The sequence below is a fragment of the Canis lupus genome, chromosome 4, assembly GCF_048164855.1.
Source record: "Canis lupus baileyi chromosome 4, mCanLup2.hap1, whole genome shotgun sequence".
In the NCBI taxonomy this organism is placed as follows: Eukaryota; Metazoa; Chordata; class Mammalia; order Carnivora; family Canidae; genus Canis; species Canis lupus.
The window spans coordinates 44846240-44865640 of NC_132841.1; the positions used below are offsets into that span (position 1 = coordinate 44846240).

Consider the following 19401-nt stretch of genomic DNA (forward strand, 5'->3'; position numbering starts at 1 on the left):
GTTTTTGTTGTTGTTGCTTATCTGATTGTCTTGTTTCTCTACTAGACTGTAGTTCTGTTCCATGGAGCAGGAACCATATCTCATTCATACACTCACTCATTCACTATTAACTTACCATCACACCAGCACCTATCATAGTGTTTGGCAACAAGTCAGTGTTTACTAAGTATTCGTCAAATGAATATCTTGATACTGCAAGGAGCTATGGTATTAGGATGTTTAAATTTATAATTCTCCTATTTCTTTATCAGTTTAATCTCCTTAAAGACAGTACAAGAAGAAATCTCAGTCCTGTACACAACAAACATTAATGGAACATGCAGGTCATCTTACATGCCTAAAGCAGCAAACTCTACCACCGCAAATAAACATTGCAAGGCTATTATGCCCGTGGATTCTGTACAATGTTCACATGCCCCTCCACCTTACTTCATGGAGGATAGAGGGATAAGAGTCTGTCTTTGGATCTTAATAATCTCAGTGGCATTCAGCTTTAGCTAAATATAGTGGATTTTTAACCAGGGCTTTCTTTTTTTTTCCATAAGTTTTTAATTCCAGTTAGTTAACATACAGTGTTACAATAATTTCAGATGTACAATATAGCTGCTTAATACTTCCATACACTGTCAGGTGCTCATCATAACAAGTGCACTCCTTAATCCCCATCACCTATTTAACCCATACCCCAACCCACCTCCCCTCTGGTGACCATCAATTTGTTCTCTATAATTAACAATCAGTTTCTTGTCTATCCAGGGCTTTCTAACCACAGACCACTATGAGAGGCTTCAGAGAATCACAATAAAAATTTTATGAAAGGATTATAATTCTTGAAAATAATGCTAAGTGTGACAATCGAAATTTCCTGTTGAACTAAAAAGAAATACTGTATTTTCTTGGCTCTGCTTAATGTATACTTCAGTATATATGCAGTTGAAACTTTAGGACTTTATCAAGTTCTGATTAATCATACAGCTATCCCAGGCTGTTTGGTGCAAGTGGACAAAGGATTTTGTCACCTTGCCTAACATGTTCATTTAAGATAGCTTTCCACTAACAAGGACCTAGAGATACTTTCTAGGGCACTTGAGAATTTTAATTAATAAGTAATAAACTGAAGCAATTTATTTCAGGTATTATATCATGCTTTTTCTCCCCAAGAAACTCCCAACATAGCACTTCAGTGAATGAACAATCAGACAGCAATCACCACTGAGGGTGCTTTGTGGGCCTTGCTTGAAGGAGTTTTGCCCCAATCTCCTCCTGTTTCTTTACCAATGGCCCGGAAGTCAAACCCTACTTGGCAGCCTTCACTTTAAAACCGGCTCCCCAGAGGTTGCTATCAGTAGTTCCAATGAAGAACAAGCTAGGGATCTTTCAAATTTCATAGAAATAAACATTTTGCATTTCAAAAAAAGGTACACAATATGGTAGGTTTGTGTGACCATTAACTTGTACAAAATTAATGACTGGCCTTTAGGTAAGATAGATAGGTAGACAGATAGATGAAAAAACCTGAGCACTCATATTTTATGTGTTAAGTTAGATATTATTTATATCTATAGCTTCACAGAGAGAGATTTAATTCTTACAGCCAGATAAAATAATCTGTAAACTTATATTCTGCTTATGAATTCATTTATTGGCTTATTATAAAAGATACACATTTATGCATACATTTGTTTATTGCTTACAGATAGATTAGACTGATAAATAGATAGATAAAATAGTCCATAACCTTACATTTTGCTTCCAGGTTGCATATTTCTTACATGTTTATTGGGTTTTTCTCAAGGGAATATGAGCAGATTGAGAGCAGCAATCTTGTCTTTCTTGCTCACCGTCTCATTCCCGGGGCCTGGAAAAGTGCCTGGCACATGGTGAACACTGTTTGTTGAATTAATAAGCACTTTATACTCTGTCACATATAATTGCACATGCATTACCAGACAAGGAGTTCCCCACCTAACCATTTATACTGCACCTCATGGGTGGTTCAAGGGATTTTTATAGGCAATTTTGGTCATGCTTAATATTTCTTCTCCATGGTGACAGTGACTTTAAACTCTTTTCCTCCAAACAGAGCAACTCCACTATATCAAGAGGTTATTCATTGTGTAGAAATTACTAGGATCGGCAGAAGTGTTCTTGTTTGGCATGGTGTCTCGAGTATTATCACTGTGTCAAAGATCAGCCACTCTACAGCAGACAGCCAGGCTACAGATCAGCTTAAGGCTACTAACAAGTGCTTGCACACAAGCCCGGGTGTGTAAAGCTTTGTGCGTAATGAGGTTACACTTTCTCCTGCCCTGAAATGGTTGTAGACATAAACTGACCACCACTTAACCAAAATAGCAAGTGATTCCTGACTCCTTGGTGAAACAAGAACATTTATACTAATATCCTAATTCTGAAAGGCAAGAGTTGTGAGGGGCTCTGGCAGTAATGTAAATCAGAACCGAGGGAATCTAGCACCATAATAAAATTGATGCTGGGTGCAATATGCTTCAGGAGAAGAGCAAACCAGCAGTGTGCACCGTTGCCTGTCACTTGTAGCTAGGTACTTACACTGCACCATATGCTGGTTTCTTTAAGTAACCCATTACACAGAAATTAAATATCTTGTGACAGATTGTTTTGACAGTGGAAAAAAAAGAAAGCGGGAGAGAGTGGGAGAGATTTAATTTTTTTAAAAAAATGCATTTGACTGAAGGCAAAACGTTAGGTAGATGTTAATTTAACAGATGTCTAGTTTTGCATCATCAGCCTGAAACGGGCAATTTCTGGCAAGTCTTCTCACCACATCGCAACACAAAATCCTCTCAATTCCACATGGATATGCCTTTCACAACCTTCCAAGTGAGCCATTTTCATTCAAAGGAAAACGCCTGAAATTACTCAGGGAAGATGCTAACACCTGGCAATAGTTTTGAAGGAGGAGTCTGTGAATGCATGGAGGTATAATGGAACAAAAGTCAGCTCACAGCAACTTTTTAGTGGAGAGAGAAAGCAGGAAGAAATGTATTCACACTGCAAAAAACAGCTAACGCATCACAAAGTTACTGTGTGTGGAAAAGTAACTCCCCCCGCCCCCGTTAACTGGTAACTGGTTCTTTTTGCAATATATTACACATACACATCAGATCTAATTTGCCATTATTGTGAAGTTGTCTGAAAAAGAAAGTCATTTTTTGAAAAAAAGATGCTTTAAGACTTCACTGCTCCAAGAATGCTTCTTTGCAAAAAATCCTTGCCCTCCAGGTCTATATATACATATATAATACACAATATATGATGTATAATCTATGTTATACATAAGGTATATATAGAGATAAAGTTAAGAATTATATAAATTTCTAACGTGTATGTCAGTACCTAAAACTTGACTTGAGTAGCAGTTCATCAGTTGACATAATGCTAAATTTGGTATTCAGCAGATATTTAATTAAACTTAATTAATTTGGATTTTGTCACTTTACTTTCATTTGGGACCCAATACACTTTTGTTTTAGGCCACAGATATCTTCATAAGCTTTGTAAAGTTCAAGTGTACTAGATACGATGCTCATGATTCATAGGGGAAATAATCCTATGTAAGATAAAACAAAGCTCATAGATTTTGGATTGGTGTTATCCTCAGTCTTTTCACACCATAAGATATGTTGATATTCATTCCTTGGTAGAATCCATAAGGTTATTCTAGTATGATTGGCTGAATTGAAATACCACTATAAACACAGTTTCTATTGTGATAAATATTTCTAGAAAGGAGAGTGGAAGGGATAAAAGGAGGGAGGGAGAACGGAAGAGGAGAATCCCACTACAAAGGATAAAGAATTTATTTTTGCAGTTGAAAGGCGGCTCTACAATTCTACAGGATTATTAATTAGCACTCCTTACTTTCATAGTAAAGAACATTTTACAACTAATGTAATAAAACATTTCACTCTCAATAAACTACGAATTCTATTGCTCCTCCCTACCCAATGCACAGATATTTCAAACAATCAAAAATACATTAGATAGCTTGTGTGTGTGTGTGTGGTGTGTGTGTGTGTGTGACCATTTGATTCAGCATTTTTATATTTAGGTATTTAAAGTAAATGGTCTATATCTTGTTTTCTGACAGAATATGGCAAAAAGCCATTTTTAAGGGCTGAGAGAGATTAATGATATGATGGTAACCTTTAGAGAATGAAACAAAATTGGGCTGGTCTCCAAACAATTCAATACAGGGAGGTGGGTGCGTACATGTGTGCATTTGTGCGTGTGTGTGTGTATGTGCGTGCACACGCACCTCTATGACATGTAATAAATACTGAGTTAGAGAACACTGTCCCCAGGTAATTCCATTTTACTTTATAAACATCACAACCATGGGAAGTGGGGAAAATTAGCCCTGCAAATTCAACTAGGTTAAAATTCATATTGGAAAAAAAAAATCCAAAAGGGAGGTAGACAGTTTCCACCAACACACGTTTCCTCTCGTGAGAGCGGTACTAAGTCAAGGACATGATCTGAAATTGAAAAAATTGGTAGGAAAAAAATTTAAACCACTATAGGACTGCAAAAAGAATAAGAAAAAACCTGTCAACACAAAAGATTCCTTTCTTACTCTCTGAAATTCTAATCCAGTAATCATGTCTGCCTTCTAAAGCACCTTTCATCTGACTATCTCCGAGCCCTTTATGGTATTAAACACTCACTGAATCCCTGAGGTGGGTAAAATTATTCTAGTCATTTTACAAATGTATCTTTTCTCTCAAACCTCTCATCCTGGGGAGTGATAAGTCTGGGAATAAAAATCAGGAATCGATGAATGACCAGAGTCCTTATTCCTTTAACCTGTTTTATAATTACTTAGGGGAAAATTCTGTGATTTGCTCTGGGAAAGTGCCCTGATGAATTGAATGTAAGTTTTTGATTTGGTGTAAATTATCTTAATATATGCTAATGTATTCTTGCTTCTATCCTTGTCTCCACCTTTCCCCTCATTCCTTTAATTGGAAGGATTGAAGAATATGTTGGGATACGATAAAACAGAGAAATAGAAGTAATTAAAAGTGCAAAGAGAAAACGAGTTTAGTGGATATTTCCACATCTTTGGTTTCTTACGGAATACTAGAAGAAACTACAAATCAGTTAGTCACGTGACCTTGGGCTAAGTATATAACCTCTCCAGACCTCAGTTTACACAACTGTAAAGAGAAGGTTAAATTATGTAAATTCTAAAGTCCCTGATTGCTCTACTATTTATTGTGTGGCTCCACATTTATAGCCAACATGGTTTCTGTATTTTAGCATGAATCTTTATGATAAAAAAGAAAACTAAGATAAATATTTCCAAATATTAAATGTGGCCGAGAAGCACTTATAATGTCAAAACCATTCTTCTTCCTTCTTATGCCACTGTTCTTAACGGATCCTGAAGAGCAAATAGTCCAATGTGGAGCCCACTGCTAGACAGCTGCTAGTCTACCAAAATAAGTGGATCTCAAGTTGTAGTCCCATTCCAATGACCCTATGCTACTGACTGACATGTTATGAATGTATCAAGTGCAGTCAGTGTGACTGCCCTTTTGAAGGTGAGTTAAGTGGAGCCTCTGTATCCAGATTACCCAGGAGAAGAGGCCAACGTGATGGCTGAGGTGTCCATTATGGGGAAGGGGATAGAAATATGGCTTAAGGGTGTTAAGTTGTAAATTACCACACAGGAATTAACAGAGAGATTAGTTCAGTCTTTGAGTGTGGAACAAAGCCAAGGGACCATGGAATATCAGATGCTTAGTTGTCATTATTTCTGCCTCAAAGAGTGATCCCTCCCTTTCTTAAGCCAAGTCCCTGCCAACATCTCTCCATAAGACACCTAAATCATGAGATTATCAAATGTAGGCACCCATTCATGATCAATCCTACCCATTCCTTCCTAATTTAGGCTTACATCTCAAAGAATATTTACCTTCTGTGCAACCTTCTGTCACTTAACTGTTCAGTTCAGCAGTTAGCAAAGACTTAGTGTTAGTCATCTAGGAGAGTTCTGAGCTAACAGAAGCACGGGGATCCATTTCTCAAATAAGGATTTCTTTTTAGGTCAGGGATTGAAACTTGAACTGTATAAAGTTCACACTGCAAGTTTCCTGGGCAGATCATGATATTTATAGGAGATAATTCCAGAAGACAGTGACTCACAATAGAAGAATTTAAAAAGCCAGGCACTAGCTTCTGATAATAATAATAAAAAAAAAATAGAGGACATTCCAGGTCTCACTCTACAGCAAATGACACGAATCGTTTAGCTTAGCCCGTGTGGTCTTCAGGTGGTCTATGCTGGACCATGGAGAAGGAGATGAAGATGGAGATGAAGCAAATAGATGCTGGACAAATAATGGGGTTCAGATCTTTGCTTCCCCACTTTCTAACCCACTTATTTTGATAAGTTGTTTAGTTTCTTGTGGTCTTATATTACTCATCTGCAAGATGCTAATAACATTTCTTTTTTCATGCAATTGTTCTGAACACTGAAGGAACAACTTCACATGTAGTAAGTATCAAGTAACTTTTTTTCTAATAATTTTATCACTTGCCAATAATAATTACTACACTTGGAGATCATTCCTACATAACTACCAAGTTTGTTCATTACCAATATTATTGCTGTTATTGGTATGTACAACCTATCAAGATTACAAGCGTGGTCATAATTTACACATGGAGAGTACAGAAGGGAGTCTTGTCCAGAAGCGTGTGCAGCAAATATAATTAAGATTATTGTGCCCAAACTAGGAAGATAAAATACAGTCTTAATGCAGGATATTTAAAGAGGGCTTTAAAAAAAGATTTTATTTATTTCTTCATGAGAGACACAGAGAGAGGCAGAGACATAGGCAGAGGGAGAAGCAGGCTCCATGCAGGAGCCCAATGTGGGACTCGACCCCAGAACTCCGGGATCACGTCCTGAGCCAATGGCAGATGCTCAACTGCTGAGCCACCCAGGCGTCCCAAAGAGGGCTTTTTAAAGATTCAAAAACTTTGGATGCACCCATAAAAGTAGAAAACCATACACATTATGTGAAAGCATGAATCAGATTTTAGTGGAAGTGGGTTTTGTTAATGCCCTTTTATTGTATTTCACGTATAACGCATCACTGAAAAATCATGCATTTTTGAAGATGTAAAAATTAACTATGGTTGTTTTCTTTATCTGTGTAGAATAGCAATTAACCCTTTTAGAAAATATGCTTATCCACCAAGATCATGTTTTCAATGTTGGACCTTCATGGTGCACCAAGTGCTGGAGTGATCTCTTTTAAGAGAAGAGGATCTTTGATCTGTCCTCATATTTATGTCCTATTTTTAACTGGCCATTCTCAAAAACCATCAGAGATCAGATTGCTTGAATGAAATTATAGAGAAAAAAATGTCAAAATATATGTTAACTCACTTGCCAAAGACTGTAGCTAGCAGTATCACCTATGTCATCTCATGTAAGCTTTAGGACATCCTAAGAATCAAGCACCACCTTCAGTTAATAAAGACATTTACTATACTCAGAGACAGTAAATAGCCAAGCTGCCAAACCTCAGATCAAATCCAGTTTTCTCAGGATCCAAAATCTATGCTCTTCACACAACATGACCATAGCTGCAACCACCTCAATTACTAAACTCCAATAGCATCAATTAGAAAATATTCCCAATAATTTGAAAAGGGGTACAGAACAGTGGCTCTATCATTGTTGGTCATGGCAGACTATATATTTAGATTTTATTATATTGAAAAACAAATATTTATGAAATATGCTTTCACATATGCCTTAAATTATTTGAATAAATATTAATCTTATCACCTGATTATATGTACATTTCTTCATAGCACATTTGGCTGCCTGACTTGTATTTTATGCTATAAATTTATTATTTTTTAAAAATTTTATGTGCTTCTCTAATATCCACTTCAGGAGATGAGGGCAAAACAATGTTTCATTATTATTTCATTATTTCTTGTTCCCCAGTAGGCCTTCAGTCTACATTTGTTTAACGAAAGGATAAATGATGGATAAATGATAAGTGAATGAATGGATATATAGATACATATATATGTATGTGTAAACATACATGGTTAGACAGGTCTACATACTCTAAAATCCAAAGCCTCATTATATAAAGAGATATAATAGAATGAAACTATCTCTGACAAGTGTCAGGGAAGATCATAAAAAAACCTTCCTTTTACACAATTGCCACTACATATATTCCATTGCAGATATCAATATCTCTAAGCTATAACATGATATTTTAAATGTGCCCCTGGTATTAGTATTCTAAATGGTACCATTGATTTTCATGCTATGTAATAGGATACTTTAAAATACACATCTCAGGAAAACACCATCTTCTAGGCTTTTCCATCATAACATACATAAGTATCACATTCTGTGTTGGCATTCCCTCCTGGGCTCCCTGTCAAGATCCCTAAATGGTGAAACATTTATGTATCTATTCACACTAAAGGGTCAAATATACACAACTATGTGGTAAATTAAGATCTTTGAAGTCCATCCCTCTTCCTAGTACAGAATTACTCCTTAATTCTAAATATTATAAAATATAGTCAACTGTCCAATTGAAATCTGGGAGGGTGTCCTGGGTTGAAGTGAGAATTGTCAGCAAACCATCAGAAGCTAGGAAGAGGCAAAGAAGGATTTTCCCATACAGGTTTCAAAGGGAGCATGGTCCTACTGACACCTTAATTTTGGACTTCTAGACTCCAGAATTGTGAAAAACTAAATTTCTGTTATTTTGATCCACCCAGTTATTTTGCTATGTCCACCCTATGAAACTTACACAATTGGCAATGTACTTTTTGCACAGAAGAAAAAATCCTTTAAGACAATGTTGGGGACTGTTGTTGATAATATGAAATTAGGTCTATTAAATGTTACTTAGTTCAGTAGATTGTATACAAAGATGGCCAAAACAATTATTCCTGTTCCTGTATTCATACCTCTTTGCTATGTGATTTCACTATTCCTCTTAATAGGAAGTAGAGTTTATTTTCCTTTCCCTTGAATTTGGGTTGGTCTTGTGGTTTATTTTAACTGTTAGAATATATCACACATGACACTGGACAACTTCTGGGTTTAGGCCTCAAGAAGCATTTCAGCTTCTGTTTTCACCCCTCTGGAATGTGCTACCAACTATTTAAGGAAGCTCAGGCTACCCTATGGGAGGATGAGATCACTTGGAACACAGACAAACCCTCTTATCTTATGCTTTCTATACAAGAGTTTTTAATCTTGAGTGTGCATTGGAATCACCTAGAGGATTTATTAAAACTTAGGAAACCCACTCCTAGCTTTTAATTCAGTAAACTTGGGACAGTGTCTCAGAATGTTCATTTCCAACTTTCCAGGTGATGCTAATGGTGCTGGTCCAGTGACCCAGTGACCACACTTCTAAAATCACTGGCCCCAGACCAGCCTTCATTTAAGCTTGGAGATTATTCTAGTCATGTGACTGATCCCAGGTAAATCCAGCCAAAGATCTGCTCAGTTGACCTACCAGCTCCTGAGTTAGAGGGTGGTTTGGAACACAGCAAGAAACAACTGGGACACCAAGTTATTCTGGCACTTTGTGTGGCTGGCTCCTCACTCATTGCTGGTATTATAACATCTTTTAAATTTTCACTGCAAAGCCATTTGTAGGTAACAGAAAGGAAACTAGAGAATATAATGAGAGGCAATGATGAAGTTGTTGCTTGGATGAGAACAAAACAAGAGAAATGACCTTATAGGTAAAGGCAATGAAAAACATATGCAGACAATTAATTACATTTTTCCTGTTTGACAATGACCCAGAGACATTTTTCTCAAACTTTAAGGTGTTAAGAATCCCTTGAGAAGCTCACTAACATTCAGTTTGCAGAGCTTGACTTCTCAGAGATTTAGTGGAGGCAGATAGGGAAAGGACACAGTAATCTGTATTTTTAAAACAACTATCCTCATTCCTGGTGGTTCTTATTCAAATGGTTTAGAGGTCCACAGATGCCAAGGAAAGAGCTGATGGTAAGCTCTTGGGGGCCAGACAACATTTATAAACCCCCACAGACTTCACATATAGAAAAGCTCTTGAAAAATGTGTTAAAAACACCTGGCTGGTTGGGAACATCTTCTCTTCAAATATGAAGAACACTCTTCATGACTGATTTCTTTTAGTTGTATTTATAATCACTTCCTTTCTTTCTTCTCTATTTGGCTTTTATGAGATGATGTAAAAAACCCTCTGGTGAGAGAGTTTAAGGGATTCTGGCTCAATTTATGCACTGTTAGTAAATCCTTGTCTCTAGTGCTAGGTCATCCCACCCCATGCCAAACCCCCTACTGTCACTCTCCCTAAATACAACTTGCCCACTTCCCAGAGCACTTCGAGACCGAGTGGGCACACTGAATATACAGAGTGACCAGTGAGTAATGTGGGATTATTCCAGAATCCCAACTTTTCCTCTCCCACCAATCCAGGATAGCAATCATCAAAAGTAATTCCAATATATATTTCACAGCATGTGATTATATGCTACATATGACTGTGATCCTGTTCCTCAAATTATTGATTTATATATCAGTCATCTAAAATCAACATAATTTCAAAATATTTTGCTAATGGACAGGCTTTCAGAGAAAACATACTAATGTTGCTCACAACCTTCGGAGAGATGAAATGGAAGCCATTATATCTTTAGTTTCAACTTTATTTTAAATGTCTTTAGTAGTTTGCAGTCTTGTTTCACAAGAACATATAAATCGATTTGAATTATGGTCAAATTTCAATGTAGATATATTGATTCTAGAAGCCAATCTTACTATTTACATAACTAAATTTTGATGTTGTGTATGTGTGTTGATTAAAATTCCTGCTGCTCTAAAACACAGAGATTTTTCAGTTTAAAAAGTAATTTTTAAAGTTTTCAATTTACCCTAAACCCTCCTCCCTGCAAACACCTCACCCTCTGGAAAAAAAAAAAAAGTCTTACTTATAAAAGGCCCCCTGTGGCATTTAATGAGTTACCCATCATTAACTCCACAGGATACAGTCAATAAATTTAATATGTGTGTACTTAAATGAAAGATCTGACAGCCATGAATTGTAAATAGGAATTTGGTATAAACTGAGATTTTTATGAGTAAAAAAATAAGAACAACATCATTGGAACTTACATTAACAATAAATTCTTCCTGGCTACTTCCTTCTTTCAGTTTTTATTAGGAGACGGAATTGATGCTTAAGGGCATTTAGGGATAAGATAGGAACAACTTACCATAATATTAGAAACTCTCCAGTGAGATCATTTTAGTTTAGTATCTATCCCCTTTTCCATCTTATTCATAAGTGGGTGAAAAATAGTACTGCTCCCTGTTCTGGGCCATTCACCCTTCTATTTAGAAAACTTCTTAAGGAGGGCAAGAATTAATAGAGAAATCTAACTTTATTTTGTATTTAGGAGGCAATGGGGGCCAGGGAAGTAACTTTTATGAATTATCTACCATGAGTCAAAGTACCAAGTGAGGCACTTTATTTAAGTAATCCTATTTAATTCTTCAAAGCCTCAGTTTTCATATATTTTTAAGAGATCCATAATTCCTGTATTATAAACTGAGGCTTAGAAGTTTTAAATCCCCTACCCAAAGTCACACAAGCTAACAAATTTTAGAACTAGTGTCACTCTACTTGACTCTAAAAATGACTCCTCTACATCAAAAAATTTAGCTCTTTATTCAGGGTGGGCACATTTTTTTTTTTTTTTTTTTTTTCTGCAAAGGGCCAGAGAGTAAATACTTTTAGTCTTTGAGGGCCATATGGTCTCTGTTGCAACTACTTAACTCTGCTATTGTAGCTGAAAGCAGCCATAGGCAGTTACATAAATGAATAAGCATGGTTGTGTTCCAATCAAACTTTTTTTTCAATGGACATTGAAATTTGAATTTCATTTAATTTTCATGTGTCATGAAATATCATCCTTCTTACATCTTTTTCAACTATTTAAAAAATGTAAAAGCCATTTTTAGTTTATAGACATAGGAAACCAATTGGCTGGCTAAATTTGGTCCAGAGGCCACAGTTGCAAACCCTTCCTTCAATTCCCTAAGCCATGTGGAGGTCAGGGGCTACATTTTTTGATTTTCTGACTCCTGTGAGTACTTCCTCATAGTGCCTAAAGCAGAGTAGGCTCTTGCTTAACACTTGGTGATTGGATTGAAAGTGTGGTTCTCAATGGCCTCATTTTTATCTTTTCAACTGAACATTCCCCGCTCTCTTTTTACTTGAGCTTAAATTTACTCCATTGCTGTAATTTCAAATTTTTTTCCAAGAAAAATAAAAGTTGTATCATTTAAAGTTACTGTACCTTAACAAATGCACCTAAAGTGGCACTGTTTTTGCATGCATGAAAGCTCAAAGCCTCAACAACTCCCATGAGCGATTAATCTTCTAACACTAATTAGATATTTGCTAATTAGCGTCTGATGTGTGAAATGAAAAAACATTTTGAAGCTGAAATGAATAGGGTCTAGGAAGATAGGGCTGTATTCCAGTTCCCCCTTTTCCATATTATTATCATATTTCATAAATATTAATAAGATCACATGATACCAGCCGCTCTATAAAATTATCTCTCTGAACGAAGGCTTTTGTTTGATATAATAGGGATGTGTCAATATTTTGCATATGGGAGAAAGCATTCAATGAAGGAAAGCATTTTTTCCCTCAATGTTAAAGAGATGTCATATTTCATGAATCACTTTTATGCTCGATCAACCAGTCCTACTTTTTAACCTAGAATACTTCTTCCCATAAGCGAAGGTAGAAAATCTGTCTCCAAATCATCACCTCTCTTCCTTTCTTACACCCTAATCTTATCTTGGTTTAAAAGAAGACTTAATAGAATGGAAAATATCTTAAACCTATGATTCAGTGCAATGAAATAATAAAAATCATTATGGAGTGGTCAATTTCAATAAGGAATTTGACTAGTAAAAGAGAGATATTTGAATTTCATTAATTGCATGCATGAAGACAATCCTAAGAAACCTCCTTATGCCATCCTATGTTAAAAAAAGAAAAGAAGAGGAAAAAGAAACTATAGAGAACAGGATAGAGGTTTCAGTGCTTCCAACTCACACACATAGTGTATAATATTCAAGTAATAAATATTAAGTCATGTTGTCATAAAATGTAACATTTTGATTTGGAGTATTTCTCAAGTGAAAGCCTACATTAAACATATTTGGTTCTGAAAGAAAAGACCTATAATAACAAACTATTTCAGTTGGTGTGGGATTTTTTGAAAAACCACTCACCTGTGAATGCTGGTCATATCACAAATTATATCTAATTACAGCATTGATACAGTAATTTGAAATGATAGCTAAGCACAAGTTGACAAAGGTGACATTGAAACATAATGACGATGAGATTATCGTTTTCTTAGGCTGACATTTTGTGATTATAATAATGCTGATCGAGATGATTAAAACCATAATGAAGGGAAAGCTCTAAGAACCAGAACAAAACATACCAAGACTAGAGAGAGGCCAACTATCATTTTGAATCCTACTTCTTCAATAAGAGTTTTCCTGCCAGCATAAAATTAGGTACTTGTGCTAGTCCCAGAGATCTGTGGGAACCTCAGTTGATAGACAATGCTTTCTTTCTTTCTTTTTTTTTTTTAAGATTTTATTTATTTATTCATGAGAGACACAGAGAGATAGAGAAGCAGAGACACAGGCAGAGGGAGAAGCAGGCTCCATGCAGGGAGCCCAATGTGAGACTCGATCCCAGGTCTCCAGGATCATGCCCGGAGCCCAAGGCAGACGCTTAACCGCTGAGCCACCCAGGCATCCCTATAAACAATGTTTTCTATCTACACACAGAAGTTTCTGCTTTTCAAAGCTGGAATGAGAAGATAGATCATATATGCCAATTTATCCATTTGCACTGGGGATTGTATTCCAATTAGCTTGGAGATTGATTATCAGCTCCCAGATGCAAAACACCAATACACCATCTGCATTGATACTCAGTTATCAGGATCTTCAGCTTAAAATTCGTGATCTCAAGGCTCAGCAGTGTTGCAAACACCAAATGAATAGGAAAAGTCTGGCAGACATTACCCTTTCACTTATGATTAAATGAGAATAAAACTAGACAGCTTTTAATTACCAACAACAGAGAAATGAGTCAAGGGGAATCATACCCAATCAAGACATCACCAGTCAATCCAGCAGGCCTGACAACTGGCTGAACCTGGGAAATGCACAATCTTCTGTATCTTGCTCAAACTAGCCTATTTAAATTGTATCAAGTTCAAAGTATCTGATGAGACTTGTAATTCCAGCTGAATTCTGAACCTTATTTCAAAAATGGAGGATAAATACATCTCAATTATTTAAAATTACCTTCCAAACCATACATGTGTTCTCAAACTTGTTTTTCTTTTACCTATGGTGTTTGGTGTCTTAAAGGATCAGAGATTCTTTGATACTCACTTGGAAGCAATTTGCAAGAAAATCTATGCATTAGCTAGGTTAGGTCCAATTGTCCCATTTTGCTGATGAGGCAACTGGGACACAGAGTGACAAGTTTGGACTGTAAATATTGCCTCTTCATGTGAAACTTTCCATTACTTACAGTATCCTACACTCTGAAATATTTGAAAAGTTTTCCTCTTCCATTAAAGTGTCAGCTGACTGTTTGTTTTATAGTTCAGATATCATGGTTTTGTTATTACCACTTATTTTTCTACATATAGAAATATATGTATATATATTTAAATATATATCCAGAAGGTATGTTAAAGTGTGAATTGCTTGATGTCCAATTGTATCCCATTCCTTAGTAATATCTATTTCATTTGTAACCTTCATCCTTATACATTCTATCCTAATGAAACCCATCTGGGTTACAATTACACATTTCCCCAAGGATCACCTATGATTTTAATCTTTGAAACATGCCCAGGAAGATGGAAGAAGACAGAGGTTATGAGAGCTAGTAAGAGCTTATAGAAGTACACACTGAGTGTCAGAGGTAGAACGTGGTGGCCTTTTCATAAGGTCTTGTTTTTTTGTTTTTCAAAAAGAAGAATCATCATCATTCTGAGAAAACCATATTTTTCCTGATGGATGAGGCTCCCATTTCTCTACTCTGAGTTCAACCTATCCTTAGAACTTTCAATTTTTTATTTCATAAAAAATCTAACTATTGATATAATAATTTGAAATGATAGTTAAGCACACATTGACAGAGGTGATACTAGAAGATGATGATGAGATTGTTATCATCATGTGACTGGCACTGTAATGCATATAACTTACGTACCATCTCATTTATTCCTGACAACATTGCTGCCTACGTTTTACAGATGAAGAAATCTAGCTCATAAAACTTTAAATCATTTCAATCCATTCTCTCAACAGTATTTACTCGGCACATATAGCATGCTGACCTTTGTGATGGGGCTGTGCATGTGATCTTGAGTCAAACAGACAGCTTATAAAGTCTACAGCTAAACCAACTACAGGGGCTGGTCTGAGGTCTTAGGTCAAGTACCTGATGAGTTCTGTTTCTTTCCTAGACCCACGTTAAAATAAAATGTACCCCATATTTCCTAACTCATAGACCTCTGTCCTCTTTCACATTTTATCATTATCATTTTTTATAAATCTAAGGGTTGTGGCAACCCTGAGTCAAGCAAGTCTATTGGCACCATTTTCCCAATGGTATCTGCTTCATATTTTGGTAATTCTTATAATATTTCAAACATTTTCATTATTATTATATTTGTTACAGTGATCTATAATTAGGGATCTTTGATGTTATTATTATAATTGTTTTGGGGCACCACAAACCATGCCCATATGAGATGGTGAACTTAATACATATTGTGTGTTCTGACTCTTCCACTGACAAGCTCCCTTCTCTCTTTCTCTCTCTCTCCCCTTGGGCTTCCCTATTCCCTAAGACACAATATTGAAATTAGGCTGATTAATAATCTTATGATGGCCTCTAAGTGTTGAAGTAGAAGGAAGAGTCATGCATCTCTCATTTTAAATAGAAAGCTGGAAATGATTAAGCTTAGTGAAGAAGGCACATCAAAAGCCAAGATAGGCCAAAGGCTGGGCCTCTTATGCCAAACAGTTAAGTGATGAATGCAAAGGAAAAACTCTTGAAGGCAATTAAAAGTGCTATTCTAGTGAACACATGAGTGATAAGAAAGTGAAACCGCCTTGTTGCTGATATGCAGAAAGTTTTAGTGGTCTGGATGGAAGATCAAAGCAGCCACAATATGCTCTCAAGACAAAGCTTAATCCAGAGCAAGGCCCTAACTGTCTTTAATTATATACAGGGTGAGGGAGGTAAGGAAGCTGCAGAAGCAAAGCTAGCAGAAGTTTGGGTCATGAGGTTTAAAAGAAGAAGCTGTCTCCATAACATAAAAATGAAAGATGAAGCAGCAAGTACTGATGTAGAAGCTGCAGCAAGTTCTCCAGAAGATGTGGTCAAGATAAGTAATGAAGGTGGCTACACTGAACAACAGATTTTCAATGTAGATGAAACAGCCTTCTTTTGGAAAACGATGCCATCTAGGACTTTCATAGCTAGAGAGAAGTCAGTGCCTGGTTTCAAAGCCTCAAGGGACAGGCTGGCTGTCTTGTTAGGGGCTAAAGTAGTTGGAGATCTTAAGTTGAAGCCAGTGCTCATTTACCATTCAGGAAATTCATGGGCTCTTAAGAATTATACTAAATCTACCCTGCCTGTACTTTACACGGAATAACAAAGTCTGGATGACAGCACATCTGTTTACAATTTAGTTTACTGAATTTTTAAAAAAAACAATTTGTTTATCTGAGAGAGAGACCAAGGGAGTGAGAGAGAGTATGAGCAAGAGGAAGGGGGAGAGGGAATGAGAGAGGGAGAAGCAGACTCCTCACTGAGCAGGGAGCCTGACTCGGGGCTCTATCCCAGGATCTTGGGATCATGACCTGAGTCGAAGACAGATGCTTAACTGACTGAGCCACCATGGCACCCCAGTTTACTGAATCTTTTAAGCCCACTGTTGAGACCTACTTAGAGAAAAAGATTCCTTTGAAAATATTACCACTCATTGACAATGCAATTGGTCACCCAAGAGCTGTGATGGAGGTGTACAATGAGATCAATGTTCTTTTCATGCCTGCTGACACAACATCCATTGTGCACCCCATGGATCAAGGAGAAATTTCAACTTTCAAGTCTTATATTTTTTTAAATATTTTATTCATTTATTCATTAGAGACACACACAGAGAGAGAGAGAGAGAGAGAGAGGCAAAGACACAGGTAGAGGGAGAAGCAGGTTCCATGCAGGGAGCCCCATGTGGGACACGATGTGGGACTCCATCCCTGAACTCCAGGATCACACCCTGAGATGAAAGCAGAGCTTAACCGCTGAGCCATCCAGGCATCCCATCAAGTCTTATTATTTAAGAAATACATTTTGTACGGCTATAGCTGCCATAGTGATTCTTCGGATGGATCTGGGCAAAGGCAATCGAAAACATTTTGGAAAGAATTTCATCATTCTGGATGCATTAAGACCATTTGTTGTTGAAGCCCCGCGGGTGCCAGGCAGTGTGGTCATGGGTTGCCACACCATGCTGAGCAGAGCATGCTGCTGGCTCCCACTTTAGGGCTGCAGGGTACATAGGTGCCACTGTGCATGGTCGCCCACCCACAGGTGCCTTCATGTGTCGGGATGGTGGCAGTGAGCAGACAAGAGTGGGAGGATGGAGGACCCGTCCCGTGCCTTTGACCTGGTGCTGCTTGAATTCCTGGTGTGCCTGCTCTCCAAAAAGCCGCTCAGATATGAAGCATCGACAACTGAGTTGATTAATGACAAGTTGGAAATAGCTTTTCCAATTATTAATGGGGATCCTAATATGATACTGCAGGCAACTAGGATGACACATCAAAATAAGAAGAAGAAATGGGGCAGCACCAGATCATAATTAAAAACAATACCACAGGGGCCCCTGGTGGCTCAGTCAGTTAAGAATGTGACTGGATTTTGGCTCAGGTCATGATCTCAGGGTTGTGAGGTGGAGCCTCCATGCTGAATGTGGAGCCTGCTTAAGATTCCCTCTTTCCCTCTTCCTCTATGTGCCTCCCCACCCCGCTCAAGCTATCTCTCTCTCTCTCTCTCCCTCCGAAAAAACAAACAAAAAACAACACACAGAACTTAATTTTCTTAGTACTGCTTACCTTTTAAAAAGTCAGAATGGCAATCAGTAAGTGGGGGAGAAGATTGTTTCTGTCTCTTCCTACATTGCCCTTATTCTGCTGATCTCTTTAGCAGGTCTGTTCTACTCAGTCTCTGTGGAAGAAGCCTTGCCACAGGGCTGCACTAGCACAGTCAGCCTGTGCTTTTACAGTCTGCTTAGGCTGATTACGATGCCATTTTCTGTGTTGTTCCACCTTTGGACGTAGATGGGTGTTAAAATCTTCAGATATAATTAATATAACCAGGGCCAAGATAGTATATATATATATATTAATGATATGTATTGAGTGTCTGTCTCTGAAAGCTCAACCACACAGAAATACTGGAAACCCACTTAATTTGCAGGAAAGATACTTTGTCTTGCTTCTCTCAGAGGTTTAGGACTATGGGAGGCTTAAGTTGCAGAAGCTTCTTTTATTATACTTTTGTTCTGACTTTGTTTTTTGAAAAGTCTAATTTATAACTACTGCATCAGAAGAAATATTTCAACAAAGTTTCTTATTGAAAATTAATGGTCCCAACCATCACCTGATGACTTTCTCACTCCAGTCATCTAAAAGTTAATCATTAACATTTTAATTGTTTATTTTAGATTCAAAGTATTTGGCAGTCACATGTTAAGGATAACTAAAATAATTCCAGAGGAGCTATGCTAGAATAGTTGTAAAGAAATGCATTTGAGGTAGTGTGATAGAAAACTACAAAAAAATGTAAGTTTCATATACTCGCAAACATTCTGAGTTTGTAAAATTACATTTGTTTCCTTGGCATCAAATGCTTACATGAGTAATAATAAAATGACACTTCCCATTTAAAAAAAATTTGTGTCTCATAGGAAGAGGGCAAAGCATCAATATGAACAGAAGTTTGGAAAAAGTTGATTCCAATCTTCATGGATGACTTTGAGGGGTTCAGGACTTCAGTGGAGGAAGTAACTGCACATATGGTACAAACAGCAAGAGAACTAGAATTAGAAGTGGAGTCTGAGGATGGGACTGAATTGCTGCTGCACTCTCATGATAAAACTTGAACAGATAAGGAGTTGCTTCTCATGAATGAGCAAAGAAAGTGTTTCTTGAGATGGCATCTACTC

General features: G+C 37.1%; 1 protein-coding gene and 1 pseudogene across 3 annotated transcripts in view; one reads left to right on the top strand and one right to left on the bottom strand.

Moving 5' to 3' along the window:
• Window positions 1–19401, bottom strand: part of TENM2 (teneurin transmembrane protein 2) — a 1505907-nt gene that overhangs the window by 670398 nt on the left and 816108 nt on the right. The window lies entirely within an intron of this gene.
• LOC140631666 (phosphatidylinositol N-acetylglucosaminyltransferase subunit Y-like) lies at window positions 18306–18544 on the top strand (annotated as a pseudogene).